This window comes from Acipenser ruthenus, unplaced genomic scaffold (genome assembly GCF_902713425.1).
Source record: "Acipenser ruthenus unplaced genomic scaffold, fAciRut3.2 maternal haplotype, whole genome shotgun sequence".
In the NCBI taxonomy this organism is placed as follows: domain Eukaryota; kingdom Metazoa; phylum Chordata; class Actinopteri; order Acipenseriformes; family Acipenseridae; genus Acipenser; species Acipenser ruthenus.
Genome location: NW_026707521.1, coordinates 9,889 through 21,756, shown reverse-complemented (window position 1 = coordinate 21,756; position 11,868 = coordinate 9,889). Strand labels below are relative to the sequence as shown.

At 45.6% G+C, this 11,868-nt stretch overlaps 1 pseudogene; it reads right to left on the bottom strand.

The window, feature by feature from the left end:
- Positions 1 to 7,076: 7,076 nt before the first annotated feature.
- Positions 7,077 to 9,631, bottom strand: LOC117395528 (reticulon-4 receptor-like 2; annotated as a pseudogene).
- Positions 9,632 to 11,868: the final 2,237 nt, after the last annotated feature.

The following is an 11,868-nucleotide window of genomic DNA, read 5'->3' as shown; positions in this document are numbered from 1 at the left end:
CATCATCAGCATAGAAATGGTATGAGAAACCATAGGATGCGATGAGGGGGCCCAGGGAGCAGGTGTAGAGAGAGAACAGGAGAGGACCCAGACTGACCCTTGGGGGACTCTAGTTAAGAGAGGGTGAGGTGTGGAGGTTGCTCCACGCCAGGTTACCTGGTAAGTGCGGTTGGAGAGGTAGGAGGAGAACCAGGCCAGAGCAGTGCCAGAGATCCCCAGGTCAGCAAGAGATGATAGTAGAATAGAGTGATCAACAGTGTCAAAGGCAGCAGAGAGGTCGAGGAGAATTAGGACAGAGGAGAGAGAGGCAGCTCGGGCACATTTAAGTGAGTTGGTGAAAGACAGGAGGGCGGTTTCAGTGGAGTGAGCAGAGCGGAAGCCAGATTGGAGAGGGTCAAGCAGAGAGTGGTTGGACAGGAAAGCAGAGAGCTGGCGGTGTACAGTCCGCTCGAGGGTTTTGGAGAGAAAGGGTAGGAGGGAGACAGGACGGTAGCTCTGGAGGGAGGTGGGGTCGAGGGTAGGTTTTTTGAGGAGGGGAGTGATAGAGGCTTTTTTGAAGGCAGAGGGGAAGATACCAGAAAGTAGAGAGATGAAGAGGAGTAGAGCAGGAGCAGCAGCTTGAAAGAGGTGAGTGGGGAGGGGGTCCAAGGCACATGTGGTGGGTTTGTGACCCTGGAGCAGGGAGGAGAGGTCAGAGTCTGAGAGGGGCAAGAAGGTGGAGAAGGGGGGTGAGTTAGTAGGGGTTGCAGTGGGTGTAGGAGTTGGAGCGGGAGGGGGTGCGGGGGAGGGAGAGGTGTTAAAGAGTTTGCGGATATCTGAGAATTTAGAAGAGAAGAAGGAGGCAAAGTCATCAGGGGAGATAGAGGAGGGAGGAGGAGGGGGGAGGGTTTAGGAGGGAGGAGAAGGTAGATAATAGTTTACGTGGGTTGTTAGTGGAGGCTTGGATTACAGATTGGAAATAAGCACATTTAGCAGAGGAGAGAGTAGAGGAGAAGGAGGAGAGGAGAGTGCGGTAAAGGTCTAGGGCAGCAGGGAGTTTGGTTCTCTTCCATTTCTTTTCAGCAGATCGCAGTGTGATTCTTGCCGAGCGGAGCGCAGAGGAGAGCCAGGGATGGGGAGGGGAGGGGCGAGCAGGACGGGAGGTGAGGGGACAGAGGGAGTCGAGGGAGGAGGTGAGTGAGGAGAAGAGGGTGGAGGTAGCAGAGTCTACGGAGAGTTGTGAAAAGGAGTCGATAGGAGGGAGGTGAGAGAGAGCAGTGGAGGCAAGGACAGAGGGGGAGAGAGAGCGGAGCTTACGGCGAGAGGTGACAGTGGGGGTAGGAGGAGCAGGGAGAGGGGGGAGAGACAGAGAAAAAGAGATGAAATAGTGATCATAGAGGTCCAGGGGGTGACAGAGAGGGTGGAGGGGCAGCAGGCCCTGGAGAAGGTGAGGTCCAGTTGACGGCCAGCTTTGTGGGTAGGAGGGGACGGAGAGAGACAGAAGTCGAAGGAGTGCAGGAGAGGGAGGAATCCAGCAGAGTGGCTGGGGTTGGATAGATGGATGTTGAAGTCACCCAACAGGACAGTCGGGATAGACAGAGAGGGGAGGGAGGAGAGTAGATAGTCGAGTTCATCCAGAAAGTGAGTGAGAGGCCCAGGGGGGCGGTACAGAACAACGAGCAGGAGTTGACAGGGAAAGGTTAGTTGGACTGCATGAAATTCAAAGGTATTGACAGAGAGCGAGATGAGATCGGAGGGGACAGAAAAGAGTAAGGAGGGAGAGAGGAGAAGACTCGTCCCACCTCCCCGTCCAGTGAGACGAGGGGTATGGGTCAGGACATAGAGAGAGGACAGGGCAGCAGGAGTAACAGTGTTATCAGGGGACAACCAGGTTTCAGTGAGAGCAAGGAATTCAAGCGAGAGGTGGGAGGCAAAGGCAGATATGAAATCAGCTTTGTTAGCAGAAGAGTGACAGTTCCAGAGTGCACCAGAGAGTGTGCGGGAGGGGGGGAGAGGCAGAGAAATGAGGTTAGAGGGGTTGGAGGAGCAGCAGCGGAGGGAGGGCAGAGGACGAGGACGAGAGGACAGAACAGGGATGTGAGAGACAGTCATAGCAGGGCAAGCAGGACAAAAGGCACAGTAGGAGCAGTAGGGTGGAGGGTACAGACCTGACTAGTAGATAGCTTCTTCTAGAGCCCCGTTAGGTTTGGATCTATTGGAATAGCGTCTCAGCGCAGGCCTCCCCTTGCTGGACTCCCACAGCTAGACTCCCGGCTCTTTTGTTGAGGCTCTTCTGTTGGCTGGCGCAGAAATAGGCTGCTTAATATATAAAGAACAACTGCGTGAAAACCAAACAGATAGCAAATCAACTTCTGTACAATTAAACCACTCACCTGGTACTAATCACACACCAACTCAGCTAATTCAAACACCACCTTACAAAGTTACCAAATGTAGTTAATTAAAAATTACTTGAAGCAGGAACTTGCCTATCTGCCTCAGTCCCTGGTTCCTGTAGACTGACCACTATTATATGCCCACCCTTAAATGGGTTCCACCTCACTTTGCAAGGGGACTGGCACAACTGCTAACTGCTCTATTGACAATACTTTTACACACTTCAAAGGGGATCACACCACTACAGGAGACTGTGTGGAGACCAATCCAAATGCAAACAACTCTCTTCAAGTTAATAAACCACCCTCCCTGATAATTACAAATTGCAAATCACCTTATTATTCAAATAACCACACTACCTGGTTTAAAATCACATACACACACTCCTCCCTAAATTGAAACACCAACTAATAATGATACTTAAATTGTTAATTAAAAATTAGTAGGAGCAGGACCAATTACCTATCTTGCCTCAGACACTGGTTACCTGTTGACTCCCACAGCTAGACTCCCGGCTCTTTTGTTGAGGCTCTTCTGTTGGCAGGCGCTTCTGGCTGGCGCAGAAATAGGCTGCTTAATATATAAAGAACAACTGCGTGGAAACCAATCAGATAGCAAATCAACTTCTATACAATTAAACCACTCACCTGGTACTAATCACACACCACATTACAAGTTACCAAATGTAGTTAATTAAAAATTACTTGAAGCAGGAACTTGCCTATCTGCCTCAGTCCCTGGTTCCTGTAGACTGACCACTATTATATGCCCACCCTTAAATAGAGTTATATTTAAGAGCAAGTAGTAACTGCAGTAGAGTATTTAATTATGGATGGACCAAACTTGCAGGTCGCCACTGTCACATTTTCCAGGAAATCACGGCTAATACTGAGAAAGAAAACAGATGAGAACCTAACAGAAAACTAGTGAAAAACACTGCACTGATTAACTGAACGGGTCAAATGTAGCCTACTGAATTACTGAATTGATGAATTGTTGAGGGGGGAGAGTGGCGCATCCAGCTGAGGCGCTTCATCTGAAATGCAGGGTGTGCCCTATAGCCTGGAGATCGCTGGTTCCAATCCAGACTATGCCATCGCCGACTGTGGAACAATGCCATCGCCGACAGGAACGCCGAGGGGGCGGCGTACAATTGGCAGAGTGCCACCCGGGTTGGGAGGGCTTAGGTCAGCTTGGTAATCATTGTCTCAACAAGCTCCAGCAACTCCTGTGGCGACCGGTCGCCTGCGAGTTGTGGGCGGAACTGCGTTTCCTCCAACACCGCTACAGCCAGGTGCGGTTGTCTTTGCTGTTGCAGTGTGACAAGAGGAGGGTGGCTGACGGCGTTTGTTTCAGAGGATGCGCATGATGAGTCTTCGTTCTCCCGAGTCGATACGGGAAGTTGCAGCAGCGCCATAAAAAACAATTGGATATTCCAAATTGGGAGATTTTTTTTAAAAATATTACAACAAAAAAAATAAATAGTTAAGCTTCAAAAAATCTATTTTTGACTGAGCGAGTTAAGTGTGTACGGTATCCTGACAACACAACACGTTGAAAACACAGAAAAGATGCTGAGAAAAAAAAAAAGTTTTCTATTTCCTGTTTAATTAAGAAAATACAATAAAAAAAGATTATTCTCTTACTTGTCTTCCTGCCATATCCCCTCTTTTTTGGTCAAATATTGAATATATTCGTATTCAATTTCAAACCACTGTTCTTTGTTCCCATGATGCATCTGTGATGGGCTGGGTTTTAAGCGATCGTGATAATTTCTGATATTTTATAGTGGCTGGACTTTATAATAATAAAAAAATGAAAAAGGGTAACGAGCGACAAATGCATTAATTTCTGTCGATTTGTTCTATTTTAATGGGTTATAATTTTACAAATTTAAAAGACATTCATTAAGAAAAGATAAAACTAATTTAATAACCTTTAAGAATTATGTTTTTATTGACAGAAATATATTTGATGTATGTGTGTTTGGCATGAAATCAAATAAAGTCCCATTGGATTTTGCTTGAAAAGAGGAAACACAAAAGGTGTTTTTTTAGGTTTTTATTTTTTAAATAAAGCATTTATTCAACATGTTTTTTTTTTTACAAAAATACATAAAAATACAACACAATACAACACGGAATGTTTTTTGACTGGACTGTATTGCATTAGCTGGCTCTCAGATCACCAGTACAGTACAGGGCTGTTAGATTAGACTGGACTGTATTGCATTAGCTGGCTCTCATATCTCCAGTATAGTACAGTGCTGTTAGATTAGACTGGAATGTATTGAATTAGCTGGCTCTCAGATCCCCAGTACAGTACAGTGCTGTTAGATTAGACTGGACTGTATTGAATTAGCTGGCTCTCAGATCACCAGTACAGTACCGTGCTGTTAGATTAGACTGGACTGTATTGAATTAGCTGGCTCTCATATCTCCAGTACAGTACCATGCTGTTAGATTAGATTGGACTGTATTGAATTAGCTGGCTCTCAGATCCCCAGTACAGTACAGTGCTGTTAGATTAGACTGGACTATATTGAATTAGCTGGCTCTCAGATCCCCAGTACAGTACAGTGCTGTTAGATTAGACTGGACTGTATTGAATTAGCTGGCTCTCAGATCACCAGTACAGTACCGTGCTATTAGATTAGACTGGACTGTATTGAATTAGCTGGCTCTCAGTTCCCCAGTACAGTACCGTGCTGTTAGATTAGACTGGACTGTATTGAATTAGCTGGCTCTCAGATCCCCAGTACAGAAGCGTGCTGTTAGATTAGACTGGACTGTATTGAATTAGCTGGCACTCAGATCACCAGTACAGTACTGTGCTGTTAGATTAGACTGGACTGTATTGCATTAGCTGGCTCTCATATCTCCAGTATAGTACAGTGCTGTTAGATTAGACTGGAATGTATTGAATTAGCTGGCTCTCAGATCCCCAGTACAGTACAGTGCTGTTAGATTAGACTGGGCTGTATTGAATTAGCTGGCTCTCATATCTCCAGTACAGTACAGGGCTGTTAGATTAGACTGGACTGTATTGAATTAGCTGGCTCTCATATCTCCAGTACAGTACCGTGCTGTTAGATTAGACTGGACTGTATTGAATTAGCTGGCTCTCAGATCCCCAGTACAGTACAGTGCTATTTTTAAAATCCATAAAATGTTGTAAATCTTAAATTCCTGAGAAATAACACTTATGAAAATGAATGAACAAAATAAACAAATAAAAATACATAAATGAAAAAAATCAATACACAACTTTATAAACAAATTCCTAAAATTACACAAATTCAGTCAATCCAACACCTTTAAAAAAAAAAAGTACAAAGTAACACGGAACAGTCCATTATAGTTAGTATAGGGGGTGATTGGTCTAAGGCTATTGTGCATATTATTATTATTATTATTATTATTATTATTATTATTATTATTATTATTATTATTATTATTATTATTATTATAGTATTATTACTAGTCCAAACTCCCTCACCCCTCTCTTTGACTGCACCTAAATGGACCAGTCCCTTAAAAAAAAGAAAAAAGTCATTTTCCACTGAAATTAAATAAAATACACGCAATTTCAAACTAAAAAGAAAACAGTTTCAAATTGTAACACCAGAAACACATTTTGTGTATATATATATATATATATATATATATATATATATATATATATATATATATATATATATATATATATATATATATAATATATAATCTTTAAACATCTTAAAACAGTTGCAGAATATTTTGTAGGGATTTTCATAGCAATTAAGAAAGTCAAAGAGAGAGAGAGAGACATAACTGGGAAAAAAATGGCAAAATACTTTAAAAGAAGTGTAATTTGTAATTCATTATGAACAGAGCTGCACAGAGCAGGTCTATAGGAAACTCAACACTGCAGAGCTGCACAGAGCAGGTCTGTAGGAAACTCAAGACGGCAGAGCTGCACAGAGCAGGTTAAAAGGAAAGAGAGATCAACACTGCAGAGCTGTACAGAGCGAGTCTATAGGAAAGACAAAATTTCTTTTTTTTTATATAACTTTTTAGATTAGTTCCTTTTAAAACAGTGCTTTCCCTGGGTCTCTCTCAAACACTTTCAATGAGACTCCCTATCGCACAGGAGTTTCAGTAAGACTCCCTATTACAGAGCAGTTTCAATAGAACTCCCTATTGCACAACTGTTTTAATGAGACTCCCTATCACACAGCAGTTTTAATGAGACTCCCTATCGCACAGGAGTTTCAGTAAGACTCCCTATCACACAGCAGTTTCAATGAGACTCCCTATTGCACAGCAGTTTCAATAAGACTCCCTATCACACAGCAGTTTCATTAAGACTCATTATCGTACAGCAGTTTCAATAAGACTCCCTATCGCACAGCAGTTTCAATAAGACTCACTATCGCACAGCAGTTTCAATGAGACTCCCTATTGCACAGCAGTTTCAGTAAGACTCCCTATCACACAGCAGTTTCAATGAGACTCCCTATCACACAGCAGTTTCAATAAGACTCATTATCGCACAGCAGTTTTAATAAGACTCATTATCGCAAAGTAGTTTCAATAAGACTCATTATCGCACAGCAGTTTCAGAGCAGAGCTGGTCTATAGGAAACAACACTGCAGAGCAGTGATTGAATCGTAATATCTTTTCAATATAGACTTTAAGGGGAAATTCACAAATGCTCTTCACATGGTTTCAGGAAAAAGAAAGTGAAGGGTGAGAGAGAGGGAGAGGGTGAGAGTGAGGGAGAGAGAGAGGAGAAAGAGGGACGCGTCTGGACAAACGCCTCTGGATTTCCCGTTTGCTTCTTTCAAACAATCCAACTTGTAACAACGAATAGTGGAGTCTTCGTTTTCATATTTCTCCCAGTAGTCTTGCTCTTTAACTTTCGTCAATGTGGACTCAGCTTCGTAACTTTTGGTTTGACTTTTATCTGGACTGATGTAACTGTTGTCTTGCTGTTGTCCTTTCTTTCCATCCAAGCCTTTAGATTTGTCCGAATTCCCCCCGCTTGCCTTGCCCGATTTGGGGAACCACCATCTCGTTCTGGTGCTGAAGGTGTAAGTGACGCGGGCTCTCGGATAGTAAGGCATCATGGGGCAGGGAGCGAAATCGATTTCTCTCAAGAACCTCAAATCTAGACCTTTCCTCTCCTCGGGACCGGCGCAGAGGAGCTCTGGAGATCCGGACCTGACGGAACCATTCCCAGAGAGGGCGGGCCTGGCAGGAGCAGCTCCAGGGGTTTCCGTTGAGTCTGAGGAACTGCAGGGACGAGAGATCGGAGAGGGCCGAAGCAGGGAGGTCTGTTAGGGCGTTGTTGAAGAGGAACAGGGTGGTGAGGTGACCCAGGTCCCTGAAGGCTTTGCGGTTGACCTGTCGCACTCGGTTCTCGTGGAGGAGGAGCCTGTCCAGGTTGACCAGCCCTCTGAAGACATTTTCAGACAGGACTCGGATTCGGTTGCCGTGGAGGAAGAGGTGAGTGAGATTCACCAGGTCTGAGAAGAGATTGTCCTGAGAGGGGGAGAGAGAGGGAGGGGGAAGGGGAGGGACAGAGATTGATATTTGGCACATGAAAATTCAGTACTACCAAAAAGTTGTATGTTAAATTATGAAAATAAAATTATTTGTGTTATAGCTCTTCTGTATGTATCTGCCTCCTGTCACCCCTCCCCCCCAGGAGCAGGGTTGAGACAGACTGTATTAGATAGGATAGAGGGGGCTATCCAGGAGCAGGATTGAGACACACTGTATTAGATAGTTTAGAGGGGGCTCTCCAGGAGCAGGGTTGAGACACATTGTATTAGATAGGATAGAGGGGGCTCTCCAGGAGCAGGATTGAGACACATTGTATTAGATAGGATAGAGGGGGCTCTCCAGGAGCAGGATTGAGACACACTGTATTAGATAGGATAGAGGGGGCTCTCCAGCAGCAGGGTTGAGACACACTCTATTAGATAGGATAGAGGGGGCTCTCCAGGAGCAGGATTGAGACACACTGTATTAGATAGGATAGAGGGGGCTCTCCAAGAGCAGGATTGAGACACACTGTATTAGATAGGATAGAGGGGGCTCTCCAGGAGCAGGATTGAGACACATTGTATTAGATAGGATAGAGGGGGCTCTCCGGGAGCAGGATTGAGACACACTGTATTAGATAGGATTGGGGGGGGGGCTCCAGGAGCAGGGTTGGAGACGCACTGTATTAGATAGGATGGGGGGCTCTCCAGGAGCAGGGTTGGAGACGCACTGTATTAGATAGGATGGGGGGGATGGGGGGGCTCCAGGAGCAGGGTTGGTGGCGCACTGTATTAGATAGGAGGTCTCTCTCTCTCTCTCTCTCTCTCTCTCTCTCTCTCTCTCTCTTTCTCTCTCTCACCTGGATGTGTTGCAGCAGGTTGTCCTGCAGGTAAAGGAACTGCAGGCTGTAGAGTTTTTTGAAGATGTTTCCGGGCAGGGTCCCCAGCTGGCAGCGGTATATGTGCAGGCTCTGCAGCTTGTCCAGCCCCCGGAAGGAGTCAGGATGGAGGGTGCGCAGGGAGGGGTTATCCCCCAGGTCCAGCTCCTCCAGATCTCGCATGTCGCTGAAGGAATCTGGTTTGATGGAGCAGATGTTGTTGGAGTAGAGCCACAGGACCTGATGAGAGGGAGAGAGAGAGGTGGGGGAGAGAGAGGAAGATCATTTTCAAGCTCAATTTCGAGTTACAGTCAAACCTGTATTAAGAGACCTGCACTCAAGGTACAGTCAAATAGTGTCTCTTAAAAGAGGGACCCCCCATACATTTTCTATTTGTCTCCGACATCCTACCTTCCTCTAATTATATATGTATGTTTAAAAAACTCTGTAAAAGACTACATATATGAACAAAATAAGTAGTGGAATTGAATTACATTTAGATTATTGTGTGGGCTTGCACGTTGTTGTTTCGGAGGACAAAAGCTTGAGTGCGTTTGTCTATCTCCAGCCTCTCCCAGCCGAGAAGGAGTCACTGCGGGGGAGATCGCAGCAGCAGCAGTGGTGAGGCAGACATAGTCTTAAAAACAATTTATAAATTGGGGGAGAAAAGGGGGTTACAAATAATTGTGAAGTGTGAACAGGGCAAGATGGTACCTGTGTCTGGAAGCCGAAGGACTGCGCCCGCAGCTCTGTGATGCGGTTGTTTTGGAGGAACACTCTCTGGCTGTCGTAGGGAATGCCGGCCGGCACCGCCGAGAAGTTCTGAGACTGGCAGCTGACCGTCATCGGGGAGAGGTAACAGACACACAGCCTGGGGCAGGAATAGGCAGGGCTAGGGGAGCAGACTGCCAGCCAGAGCAACAGCCAGACAGACACCGAGCCTGCATGGGGAGAGAGAGGAGAGTGTGAGAGAGGAGAAGGGAGGGGAGAGAGATAGACTGATAGATAAACAGAATGACAGACAAGACAGAAAGGCAGATAAACAAATAGACAGACAGATTTGAAGTCATGTCTCAATGAACATTTATTCAGTTGTCTGTCATAGATCTCTCTAAGAGTGACCCCTGACCACCAGTGACCCAATGATATAATGTTCTCAGCACATAACAGAACTGACTGGGCAAACAGTCACTCAGAGAGAGGCTCGGAAACTTTGGTGACATTTATAGAAGAACCTGAATACTCGGAAAAACAGGAACGCCTTCTATAATTCAGGAAAGACAATGAATAGAGGAGAACACTGTCAATGTGTGTGTGTGTGTGTATGTGTGTCTGTGTCTCGGTGTGTTTCTATCTCAATGTGTGTGTGTGTGTGCTCCAGTGTGTGTCTCTCTCAATGTGTGTGTGTCAGTGTGTTTCTCACTCAATGTGTGTGTGTCTCAGTGTGTGTCTCTCTCAATGTGTGTGTCTCAGTGTGTGTCTCTCTCAATGTGTGTGTGTGTGTGTCTCTGTGTGTGTCTCTCTCAATGTGTGTGTGTGTCTCAATGTGTGTCTCAGTGTGTTTCTCTCTCAATGTGTGTGTGTGTGTCTCAGTGTGTTTCTCTCTCAATGTGTGTGTCTCAGTGTGTGTCTCTCTCAATGTGTGTGTGTGTCTCAATGTGTGTCTCAGTGTGTTTCTCTCTCAATGTGTGTGTGTCTCAGTGTGTTTCTCTCTCAATATGTGTGTGTCTCAGTGTGTTTCTCTCTCAATGTGTGTGTGTGTCTCAGTGTGTTTCTCTCTCAATATGTGTGTGTCTCAGTGTGTTTCTCTCTCAATGTGTGTGTGTGTCTCAGTGTGTTTCTCAATATGTGTGTGTCTCAGTGTGTTTCTCTCTCAATGTGTGTGTGTGTGTGTGTCTCTCTCAATGTGTGTGTGTCTCAGTGTGTTTCTCTCTCAATGTGTGTGTGTGTGTGTCTCAGTGTGTGTCTCTCTCAATATGTGTGTGTCTCAGTGTGTGTCTCTCTCAATGTGTGTGTGTGTGTGTGTGTGTGTGTCTCAATGTGTGTCTCAGTGTGTTTCTCTCTCAATGTGTGTGTGTGTCTGTGGCAAAGTGGCTGGTAAGGGGAACAGGTGTAGCGGTGATGCGATGCAGGAGTGACAGGCAGACAACGGTAATTTTGTGAATAAGTGTTTATTGTGCTGTTTCCAGGTCTGGCGACCGTCAAATAATAAATCCCCGGCAGTACACAACAATGTGTAAAGCACGGGGAGCGTGAATAATCCCACACAGTCCTGAACAGAAAAACAAAGGCACGGTCATCAGTCCTGGGTGAATTCAAACATGCAGGTGCTCTGTGCAGTGGTGCTCCGGATAGTGCTTTTGTGGAGACAGCTCCGGAGGTGTGCTTTAACTGTCTAGTAGTGCGAAAAAAGACAGACAATTACAGACAGACAGAAATAACACACAACACGTAACACTTAATTCTTTTTATATTTCTGAGAGCTCATCTCTCAGTCCTTCTCTCCTCACGTTTAACCCAAACGAAGGAAAAGAACAGCGTTACCCTGGCCCCTATATGTAATCCCGCATGATATCTAGGTAAACGGTTGCAGCTGCCTTATTACTTGCAGCTGCCCCTCATTTACCTGTCAAATCAATACGGTCTTACAACAGAGTCTCGCTTCCTTCCAGGCTGACCCACTTCCCGGTCCCGGAAATGAACTGTCAGGCCAGCCCTTCCAGATACTTCTCCTCCCGTTCTTTAGCGCCCTCACAGATCGGGAGGTAGATTTATCACCAGAACTCATTGTATTTCTGTCACATATCCCACCGCTCAGAGTGGAGCCGAAGGAACACTCGGCTGAATCTACCTTTCCCATTGCTCCCCCCTCCCGGGAAAAATAATCCGCATTTTGGTGGTCTTTCCCCGCACGGTGTACCATATGGTACATGAAGGGCTGCAATGCCAGATACCACCGAGTTATCCGGGCATTGCTGTCCTTCATTGTGCTTAACCACTTGAGTGGGGTGTGGTCTGTGACAAGATCAAATGAGTGTCCCAGCAGGTAGTATCGTAAAGAGTGAGTAGCCCATTTAATGGCC